Below are 12139 nucleotides of genomic sequence, written 5' to 3'. Positions count from 1 at the left end.
TGCGAAATTGGACACCGATTCTAGATTTAACTTTTGATTGGAGATGTTTAATGTGAGTCTGGAAGGAGAGTTTACAGTCTAAGCAGACACCTAGGTATTTGTAGTTGTCAACATATTCTAAGTCAGAACCGTCCAGAGTAGTGATGCTGGACGGGCGGGCAGGTTAAAGAGCATGCATTTAGTTTAACTTGCATTTAAGAGCAGTTGGAGGCCACGGAAGGAGAGTTGTATGGCATTGAAGCTTGTCTGGAGGTTAGTTAACACAGTGTCCAAAAGGGCCAGATGTATACAGAATGGTATCGTCTGCGTAGAGGTGGATCAGAGAATCACCAGCAGCAAGAGCGACATATTTGATGTATACAGAGAAAAGAGTCGGCCCGAGAATTGAACCCTGTGGCACCCCCGTAGAGACTGCCAGAGCCCCTCCGATTTGACACACTGAACTCTATCAGAGAAGTAGTTGGTGAGGCAGTCATTTGAGAAACCAAGGCTGTTAAGTCTGCCGATAAGAATGTGGTGATTGACAGAGTCGAAAGCTTTGGCCAGGTCGATGAATACAGCTGCACAGTATTGTCTCTTATCGATGGCTGTTATGATATCATTTAGGACCTTGAGCGTGGCTGAGGTGCACCCATGACCAGCTCGGAAACCAGATTGCATAGCGGAGAAGGTACAGTGAGATTCAAAATGGTCGGTGATCTGTTTGTTAACTTGGCTTTCAAAGACCTTAGAAAGGCAGAACAGGATGGATATAGGTCTGTAGCAATTTGGGTCTAGAGTGTCTCCCCCTTTGAAGAGGGGGATGACCGCAGCAGCTTTCCAATCTTTGGGGATCTCAGATGATCCGAAAGAGAGGTTAAACAGGCTAGTAATAGGGGTTGCAACAATTTCGGCTGATAATTTTAGAAAGAGAGGGTCCAGATTGTCTAGCCCAGCTGATTTGTAGGGGTCCAGATTTTGCAGCTCTTTCAGAACATCAGCTATCTGGATTTGGGTGAAGGAGAAATGGGGGAGGCTTGGGCAAGTTTCTGTGGGGGGGGTGCAGGGCTGTTGACCAGGGTAGGGGTGGCCAGGTGGAAAGCATGGCCAGCCATAGAAAAATGCTTCTTGCAACTCTCAATTATTGTGGGTTTATCGGTGGTGACAGTGTTTCCTAGCCTCAGTGCAGTGGGCAGCTGGGAGGAGGTGCGCTTATTCTCCATGGACTTTAGTGTCCCAGAACTTTTTGGAGTTTGTGCTGCAGGATGCAAATTTCTGTTTGAAAAAGCTAGCCTTGGCTTTTCCAACTGCCTGTGTATATTGGTTTCTAACTTCCCTGAAAAGTTGCATATCACGGGGGCTGTTCGATGCTAATGCAGAACGCCACAGGATGTTTTTGTGCTGGTTAAGGGCAGTCAGGTCTGGAGAGAACCAAGGGCTATATCTGTTCCTGGTTCTAATTTTTTTTGAATGGGGCATGCTTATTTAAGATGTTGAGGAAATCACTTTTAAAAGAATACCCAGGCATCCTCTACTGACGGAATGAGGTCAATATCCTTCCATTATACCCAGGCCAGGTTGATTAGAAAGGCCTGCTTGCTGAAGTGTTTTAGGGAGCGTTTGACAGTGATGAGGGGTGGTCGTTTGACCGCATACCCATTACGGACGCAAGCAATGAGGCAGTGATCGCTGAGATCCTGGTTGAAAATAGCAGAGGTGTATTTGGAGGGCAGGTTGGTTAGGATGATATGAGGGTGCCCGTGTTTACGGATTTTGGGTTGTCCCTGGTAGGTTCATTGATAATTTGTGTGAGATTGAGGGCATCAAGTTTAGAATATAGGATGGCGGGGTGTTAAGCCTGTCCCAGTTTAGGTCACCTAACAGCACGAGCTCTGAAGATAGATGGGGGGGCAATCAATTCACATATGGTGTCCAGAGCACAGCTGGGGGCAGAAGGTGGTCTATAGCAAGCGGCAACGGTGAGAGACTTGTTTCTGGAAAGGTGGATTTTTAAAAGTAGAAGCTCAAATTGTTTGGGCACAGACCTGGATAGCAAGACAGAACTCGGCAGGCTATCTCTGCAGTAGATTGCATCTCCGCCCCCTTTGGCAGTTCTATCTTGTCGGAAAATGTTATAGTTAGAGATGGAAATTTCTGGGTTTTTGGTGGCCTTCCTAAGCCAGGTTTCGGGAGGAGGCTTCCAATGGAGGCTTCCAATGTTAACATGCATGAAACCAAGGCTTTTTCGTTTACAGAAGTCAACAAATGAGGGCACCTGGGGAATGGGAGTGATGCTGGAGGCTGTAGGGCCTGGATTAACCTCTACATCACCAGAGGAGGAGTAGGATAAGGGTACGGCTAAAGGCTATAAGAACTGGTCGTCTAGTACGTTTGGAAAAGAGAGTAGAAGGAGCAGATTTCTGGGCGCGGTAGAATAGATTCAATGCATAATGTACAGACAAAGGTATGGTAGGATGTGAATACAGTGGCGGTAAACCTAGGCATTGAGTGATGATGAGAGAGGTATTATCTCTAGAAACATTAATTAAAAACCAGGTGAGGTCACCGCATGTGTGGGAGGTGGGACAAGAGGGTTAGCTGAGGCATATTGAGCAGGGCTGGAGGCTCTACAGTGAAATAAGACAATAATCACTAACCAAAAGAGCAATGGACAAGGAATATTGACGCTAGGGAGAGGCATGCGTAGCCGAGTGATCATAGGGTCCAATGAGTAGCTGGACGGGCTGGAGACACGGCGATTCAGACAGCTAGCGGGCCAGGGATGGCAGGCAAGCAGAAGGGCCTTAGAGGGACGTTGCGACGTAGGCGCCTGTTGAAAAACCCCCTCGGGCGGATTATGTCGGTAGTCCAGTCATGATGGATCAGCAGGGCCCCGTGTAGTAAAAGGGTCCAGGCCAATTGGCAGAATAAGTATTGTAGCCCAAGGAGTGGCTGATTGACCTCTACAGCTAGCCGGGAGATTGCCTAGCATAGGCTAGCTCCAGGCTAATTGGTGCTTGCTTTGGGACAGGGACGTTAGCCAGGAGAAGCCAATCAGGATAGCAGCTAGCTAGCTGCGATGATCCAGGTGAAAAGGTTCAGAGCTTGCGGTAGGAATCCGGAGATATGGAGAAAGGGAGTCTGATAAGCTCTGAGTTGAATCACGCTGTGCAGACTGGCAGGAGTTGTCCGGGCTAAAGGTTAGCTGATGACCGCTAGCAGTGGTTAGCTGACTACTAGCTAGTAGCTAGTTAGCTGGCTAGCTTCTGTTGGGGGTTCCGGTTCTGAAGTAAAGAAAATACCAGATCACATTGGGTGAGGCGTTGCAGGAGAGTATGTTGAAGTTAAGAAAAATATGAAAATATATGCGATGAAAAAAAAATATATATAAAAGATATATACACGGGACACGACAACACGAAGACAAAATACGCCTGACTGCTACGCCATCTTCGAATTAGCCATGTAGATGTATATATTGAACAGACTAGGTCTATACTGCTCCTACATGGTGTAACAATACATCATGTAGATGTATATATTGAACAGACTAGGTCTATACTGCTCCTACATGGTGTAACAATACATCATGTAGATGTGCTTCTACACCTGCATTGCTTGCTGTTTGAGGTTTTAGGCTGGGTTTCTGTACAGCACTTTGAGATATCAGCTGATGTACGAAGGGCTATATAAATACATTTGATTTTGATTTGATGTGTATAATGAACAGACTAGGTCCCCAGATCTGTGCCTCAACGCAATCCTGTCTCTGAGCTCTACGGACAATTTCTTCGACCTCATTGCTTGGTGTTTGCTCTGACATGCATTGTAAACTGTGGGACCTTATTCTCAGTCAAAAATATTAGTCAGAATACAGCCTTTCTATTCTCTCATGTTATTTCAGGTTCTCTGACTGGGAAAATGTCCTTCCACACAGAGAGAGAGAGCAGTGGTAGGGCTTTTTTAGTGTGTGTCCTCTTATGCTCCTTCAGGCTCCCTAACCAGGTAAAACTCTTAATTGCCTTATCTTAGTAAAACTCTTTCCAGACTGGGAGTATTGGCTTTTCTCCTGTGTGTATCCTCTCATGAGCTTTTAGGTCCGCCATTCGTGAAAATCTATTTTTACACTGGGAGCAGAACATGCTTTTCTCCTGTGTGTATTCTTTCATGCCTTTTCAGGTTAGCTAAAATGGTAAAAGTCTTTTCACAATGGGAACATTGGAAAGGCTTTTCTCCTGTGTGTGTCCTCTCGTGAGCTTTTAGGTCACCTAACTGAATGAAAAGAGTTTTACAGTGGGAACAGTGGTAAGGCTTTTCTCCTGTGTGTATCCTCTCATGCATTTTCAGGTTAGCTGACATGGTAAAACTCTTTCCACACTGGGAACATTGGAAAGGCTTTTCTCCTTTGTGTATTCTCTCATGCTCTTTTAATTGCCCTTTCTTAGTAAAACTTTTTCCACATTGGAAACGCTTTTCTCCTGTGTGTGTATTCTCTCGTGCCTTTTCAGGTTAGCTAACATGGTAAAACTCTTTCCACACTGGGAACATTGGAAAGGCTTTTCTCCTGTGTTTGTCCTCTCATGCAGTTTTAGGTTCCCTGACCAGCAAAAGCTCTTTTCACAGTGGGAGCAGTGGTGTTGTCTCGCTGGTTTGGATGCGTCTGGGTCTGGTTCCCCTGAAGGACTCTTCCCGCTGTCAGAGTGAGAGTCTGGTTTCTCTCCTGCCAAAGACAAACAGAGTATCCCGTTAAACAGAGTATCTCGTTAAACAGAGACCTGAATGAAACCTCCACATGATAAAACTGTCTTCCTATGAGGTTTAATCTAGACTAGATCCCTCAATAAAAGAGTAGAACTGGTCATCACAGAGTGGCTGTAGTGCTTTGTAGGCTGGGTAAATCCATTTGAATTCAATACATTTTTGACAGCATCCCTTTTGATTTATAAAAAGCTTTCCTTCTATGTTTGACTATGGAAGAAGTGGTAAGAAAGTTACTTTTTGTATCTGAATGTAAAAAACATTCATGAGATATACAGTACTAGTCAAAAGTTTGGACACACCTACTCATTCAAGGGTTATTCTTATTTTAAATATATATATATTTCTACATTGTAGAATAATAGTAAAGACATCAAATCTATGAAAAAACACATATGGAATCATGTAGTAACCAAACGGTGTTAAACAATTCAAAATAGGTTTTAGATTTTTCTAAGTAGCCACCCTTTGCACACTTGGCATTCTCTCAACCAGCTTCACCTGGAATGCTTTTCCAACAGTCTTGAAGGAGTTCCCACATATGCTGAGCACTTTTGACTGCTTTTCCTTCACTCTGTGGTCCAACTCATCCCAAACCATCTCAATTGGGTTGAGGTTGGGTGATTGCGAAGGCCAGGTCATCTGATGCAGCACTCCATCATGCTCCTTTTTGGTCAAATAGCCCTTACACAGCCTGGAGGTGTGTTGGGTCATTGCCCTGTTGAAAAACAAATGATAGTCCCACTAAGCGCAAATCAGATGGGATGGCGTATCGCTTCAAAATGCTGTGGTAGCCAGACAGGTGTGTGCCTTTCCAAATCATGTCCAATCAAGTTGTAGAAACATCTCAACAATGACCAATGGAAACAGTATGCACCTGAGGTCAATTTCAAGTCTCATAGCAAAGGGTCTGAATACTTATGTAAATAAGGTATTTCTGTTTTTTATTTTTAAGAAATGTGACATTTTTTCTCCAAACCTATTTTCTCTTTGTCATTACAGGGTATTGTATGTAGATTGATGAGGATTTATTTATTTAATCCATTGTAGAATAAGGCTGTAACGTAACAAAATGCGCAAAGACATAAGTGACAAAAAAAGTGGGTTTACATCTCTCAGATATCAGACAGACACTTCAGAACAAACTTCCTTTAGATGTTTTGGGGGACTGTTGTTCCATGTTGTGAATGTTATGCAATGCATTAGTATATGGGTTATAGCAGTATGACCAAATAATTTTTTACATAAAGTAACTTTTTAATATTTTTTGTTGATACTTCCATGGGTCTTACAGTTCAAAATCAAATAGCAAAATGATCCTTGGTATAACCTTATTAAAACAGTACTGTACTGGGGAAGCCCTTCATGTTGTTTAAACCTTAAAACAATTCCATATAGCTTAGAAGAACCCCCCCCCCCCCCCCATTATGGGGTATTGTAATGTCATTATGGGTATTGTGATGGCATTATGGGGTATTGTGATGGCATTATGGGGTATTGTGTGTAGATTGATGAGGGAAAAATGTATAATATAATCAATTTCAGAATAAAGGGATGCACCGATATTACATTGGCCAATACCGATATCCAATATTTTCCCTGCCCAAAAAAACAATACCGATAACCGATATTTAAACTTTTTGCTGCCTTTTAAGCATTCTAGTACAGTTAAATAGTTACACACACGGATGCAGCGGACTAAGCCACTGCATCTCAGTGCAAGAGGCGTCACTACAGTCCTTGGTTCAAATCCAGGCAGTATCACATCCAGCTGTGATTGGGAGTCCCACAGTAGTTGTCTGTTATTGGTGTAGAGAGGACGACAAAGGAGAGGGATCCCACATGTGGATAGGAAGATACAAATGATCATTATTATGGAAAATATTCATTTAAAATCCAGGAATTGGAGGCTTGACCTAGAGGTTGTATCCAAGTGGTTGTATCTCTCTAGGTCATGCCAGTAGGCTACAGTAGGTTGTAACTCTCTAGGTCATGCCAGTAGGTTACAGTAGGTTGTAACTCTCTAGGTCATGCCAGTAGGTTACAGTAGGTTGTATCTCTCTAGGTCATGCCAGTAGGTTACAGTAGGTTGTATCCAAGTGGTTTTATCTCTCTAGGTCATGCCAGTAGGCTACAGTAGGTTGTATCTCTCTAGGTCATGCCAGTAGGCTACAGTAGGTTGTATCTCTCTAGGTCATGCCAGTAGGCTACAGTAGGTTGTAACTCTCTAGGTCAGGCCAGTAGGTTACAGTAGGTTGTATCCAAGTGGTTTTATCTCTCTAGGTCATGCCAGTAGGCTACAGTAGGTTGTAACTCTCTAGGTCATGCCAGTAGGCTACAGTAGGTTGTATCTCTCTAGGTCATGCCAGTAGGCTACAGTAGGTTGTATCTCTCTAGGTCATGCCAGTAAGCTACAGTAGGCTGTAACTCTCTAGGTCATGCCACTAGGCTACAGTAGGATGTAACTCTCTAGGTCATGCCAGTAGGATACAGTAGGTTGTATCTCTCTAGGACATGCCAGTAGGATACAGTAGGTTGTATCCAAGTGGTTTTATCTCTCTAGGTCATGCCAGTAGGTTACAGTAGGTTGTATCTCTCTAGGTCATGCTAGTAGGCTACAGTAGGTTGTATCTCTCTAGGTCATGCCAGTAGGATACAGTAGGTTGTATCTCTCTAGGACATGCCAGTAGGATACAGTAGGTTGTATCCAAGTGGTTTTATCTCTCTAGGTCATGCCAGTAGGCTACAGTAGGTTGTATCTCTCTAGGTCATGCCAGTAGGCTACAGTAGGTTGTATCTCTCTAGGTCATGCCAGTAGGTTACAGTAGGTTGTATCTCTCTAGGTCATGCTAGTAGGCTACAGTAGGTTGTATCTCTCTAGGTCATGCCAGTAGGATACAGTAGGTTGTATCTCTCTAGGACATGCCAGTAGGATACAGTAGGTTGTATCCAAGTGGTTGTAACTCTCTAGGTCATGCCAGTAGGTTACAGTAGGTTGTATCTCTCTAGGTCATGGTAGTAGGCTACAGTAGGTTGTATCTCTCTAGGTCATGCCAGTAGGTTACAGTAGGTTGTATCTCTCTAGGTCATGCCAGTAGGCTACAGTAGGTTGTATCTCTCTAGGTCATGCCAGTAGGCTACAGTAGGTTGTATCCAAGTGGAAACAATTATCAACCCAATGTGGAAAGTGTCGAATTTGGTCAACAACAAAATGAATGGCTTATTTGCTACGTGAGGTTTACTTGATCAACAGAAGTTTCATAATGATTAAGTTGTTATGTGGACACGTGACATACCGACAACTTTGATACAAAACACTATAGGAGTTGTCTCCAGGTGGCTATGCATATTCATGCTAGTAGCTTAGCATCTCTCTCCATTGAATGCAGGCGGTTGACATCAACAACCCTCATAGAATATAAACAATAGATAATAATAAGATGTATCCACCAATCCAAAGAAAGGATAGGCGGGAGCGAGACAACCCGCAGTGCCGCTTTGTGGACAACGACTCCCCTTGTTAGGGCGGAGAGACATCTTGTCAGTATATACATAATCTTTGGTGTAGCCAACCCAACTCTCGCATGACACTATTGGGGGGCACGGTGTGTTGTTAAAAATCACAACATGCCGTGCCCCCCAGTCTGCGGTCAGCAGATAGACCCTTCTCAAATATATATGTTAAAACTTCTTAAGTGTAGGGGGCAGTATTTTTGTTTTTGGCCAAAAAACGTACCCATTTGAAACTGCCTATTTCTCAGCCCCCGAAACTAGAATATGCATATAATTGTCAGATTAGGATAGAAAACACTCTAAAGTTTCCAAAACTGTCAAAATTGTGTATGTGAGTTTAACTGAACTGATATTGCAGGCTAAAACCTGAGGAAAATCCAATCAGGAAGTGCCTCTGTTTTTGAAACCTCTCTGTTCTTATGCATCCCTATTACCCATTTAAAGGGATATCAACCAGATTCCTTTTTCTATGGCTTCCCTAAGGTGTCAACAGCTTTTAGACATAATTTCAGGCTTTTATTTTGAAAAATGAGCGAGAACAATCACATTGCGTAAGTGGATAGGTGGGGGCTCTCAGAGTGAGTTGTGTGCAACAGAGAAAGGCGGCCATTGTTACTCCCGGTCCTAGTCAAAAACCAACACTCCCGGTTGATATATTATCGAATAGATATTTGAAAAACAACCTGAGGCTTGATTATAAAAAACGTTTGACATGTTTCTGTGGACATTATGGATATTATCTGGAATTTTTGTCTGCGTTGTCCTGTGGATTTCTCAGCATAACGCGCGAAACGAACGGAGGTATTTGGATATAAAAATATCTTTATGGAACAAAAGGAACATTTGTTGTCTAACTGGGAGTCTCGTGAGTGAAAACATCCGAAGATCATCAAAGGTAAACGATTAATTTGATTGCTTTTCTGATTTTCGTGACCAAGTTACCTGATGCTAAGTGTACTTAATGTTTTGTCGAGCGATCGATAAACTTACACAAACGCTTGTATTGCTTTCGCTGTAAAGCATAATTTCAAAATCTGAGACGACAGGTGGATTAACAAAAAGCTAAGCTGTGTTTTGCAATATTGCACTTGTGATTTCATGAATATTAATATTTTCTAGTAATATTATTTGACTGTGGCGCTATGCTATTCAGCGTTGCTGATGACCATTATCCCGGATCCGGGATGGGTGGTTCAGAAAGGTTAAGTCACTTTTTGGAAACGGAATAGAGAAAACAAGGGGTAGCTTGCTCTCTACGTCGTCTGATTCTAGACATACCAGTCATCATCCCAGGGCCCTCTGTTGAAGAGGTACTGACGAGCCAACTCTGAATATCCAAAGTTAAAAACACATTTAAGACGGTACTTACTGGTGTTAATCAGATCTCATATCACCTCCTCTTCATCTTTCAATGTGACAGTAATCTCCCCTTCCTTCACTCCAAAAACAGCATCCTTCACTTCTTTTACTGAAACATCCTCCTCCTCTTTCACTCTGAACTCATCTTCCTCTTCTTTAACTGTAACGTCTTTCTCTTCTTCTTTCACTGTAACAGCCTCACCCTCTACTTCTTTTTTTACTGTGACAGCCTCCTCTTCCTTCTCTTTCACGACAATGTTCAACCCCAGAACTTCTTTCTCCGTTCAGCAGACCTCCTCTTCTTTAACAGGAGGGGAGTAGTTTAGGGTGCTCATGTTCGGGGATGTTAGCTAGCTAGCTATCATTAGCGACTAGGCCAGTGCTAACTTAACCAGTCAGCTACTATAGCTGACTAATACAAAATAACGTAATATTAAATTAAATAGGCGAACAAGTAGATACGACAGAAGTGTGTCTAAAACACAGTAGGTAATATACACCAAAAGCGTATAAATAGCTTGAATCTTTATGCTATGTTGGCTAGCAAGCTACCGAGGTGGTTGACTAGCTGTTTATGAAGAACCGTCCACTAGATTATACGTCACGCTAGCAGCATCGCCTGAAAAATGCACATCGCTGTCTGCTGACTGGAGTGGGAAACGCAGTTGAGGATCATATTTTATTTTCAGACCAAGATTTTTTTTTTATGGATTTAATTAAATAATACTATTATATTGAGACATACAAAGACCGGAATGTGTCGGTTGATTAGTGCGAATACATTTTTTTTACTACAGCACATTTAAGGCAGTTTCATTTAAGTCATACTAAATCTTAATAAGTAGCTAGCTGCAGTAGGTCTATACTGCTCCTACATGGTGTAACAATACATCATGTAGATGTATATAATGAACAGACTAGGTCTATACTGCTCCTACATGGTGTAACAATACGTCAGGTAGATAGATGTATACTACCGTACAAAAGTTTGGGGTCACTTAGAAAATGTCCTTGTTTTTTAAGAAAATCAAATTTTTTGTCCATTTAAAATAACATCATATTCATCGGAAATACAGTGTTGGCATTGTTAAAGTTGTTAATGACTATTGTAGCTGGAAACGGCAGATTTTCTTCATCCAATATCTACATTGGCGTACAGAGGCCCATTATCAGCAACCATCACTGCTGTGTTCCAATGGCACGTTGTGTTAGCTAATCCAAGTTTATCATTTAAAAGGCTAATTGATCATTAGAAAACCCGTTTGCAATTATGTTAGCACAGCTGAAAACTGTTGTGCTGATTTAACAAAGCTTTTGTAAACAGTGTGTGGTCCTTCTTGTTCTTTATTAACAAAGCTTTTGTAAACAGTGTTGTTGCATAACAATCAGGCAGTAGAACAACAATAATCATCACCCTCTTGACCAATCTTCCCTCCCGTTTAACATTGGGTTTGATTCAGACCCTGTCAGTGTACCAGGTGGACATTGGGTTTGATTCAGACCCTGTCAGTGTACCAGGTGGACATTGGGTTTGATTCAGACCCTGTCAGGGTACCAGGTGGACATTGGGTTTGATTCAGACCCTGTCAGTGTGCCAGGTGGACATTGGGTTTGATTCAGACCCTGAGTGTGCCAGGTGGTCATTGGGTTTGATTCAGACCCTGCCCGTGTGTCAGGTGGACATTAGGTTTGATTCAGACCCTGCCAGCATGTCCAGAGATGAAACTTATAACCACAGAACCACCCCTTTCATGCATGACTAAAAACACCTATGTATTAGATTTACTGCCATGGTCTAGTTTGTCACTGCATCAGACACCATTCACAATGCTGGCTGAGGTACGAATTAAACATGACATATTATTTCTTAACCATTCCCAATGCTGGGTGAGGTACGAGTAAAACATGACATATTATTTCCTAACCATTCACCATGCTGACTGGGGTACAAGTAAAACATGACATATTATTTCCTAACCATTCACAATGCTGGCTGGGGTATGAGTAAAACATGACATATCTTTTCCTAATTGAAAAAAAATCCCCATTCCTTAATCAACTAGTCTCCCACTGTTTAACCAGAATAACATGACTTGTCCAACAACTTAGGTGTCATGTATTGTCATGTTATGTTCTCTATAATGAAACATCACCAAGTGAAATAAAGTTGATAAGTTACTATTAATAGACATTAAATAAAAAATGATTGTTCAGAAATTATTAATTATTATGTTACTCTCATGAAATGTACTTGAAAATATTTGAATAATTGCAAAAGAACATAGAATAATTGCAAGGATCATATTTGCATATTGCACATGAACCGTAAGAAATCCTGAATGTATTGAAATGCCTGGGCTCGCAGGGGATGTGTTAGTTCATAACCCATCATTTATACCTGTTCATTCATAACCCATCATTTATAACTGTTAGTTCATAACCCATCATTTATATCTGTTAATTCATAACCCATCATTTATACCTGTTAGTTCATAACCCATCATTTATACCTGTTAGTTCATAACCCATC

General features: G+C 42.0%; 1 pseudogene; it reads right to left on the bottom strand.

Moving 5' to 3' along the window:
- Positions 1-4007: 4007 nt before the first annotated feature.
- Positions 4008-6104, bottom strand: LOC139547132 (zinc finger protein 239-like; annotated as a pseudogene).
- Positions 6105-12139: the final 6035 nt, after the last annotated feature.

This window comes from Salvelinus alpinus, chromosome 20, assembly GCF_045679555.1.
Source record: "Salvelinus alpinus chromosome 20, SLU_Salpinus.1, whole genome shotgun sequence".
NCBI classification, from domain to species: Eukaryota; Metazoa; Chordata; class Actinopteri; order Salmoniformes; family Salmonidae; genus Salvelinus; species Salvelinus alpinus.
This window is presented reverse-complemented; position numbering and strand designations above follow the sequence as displayed.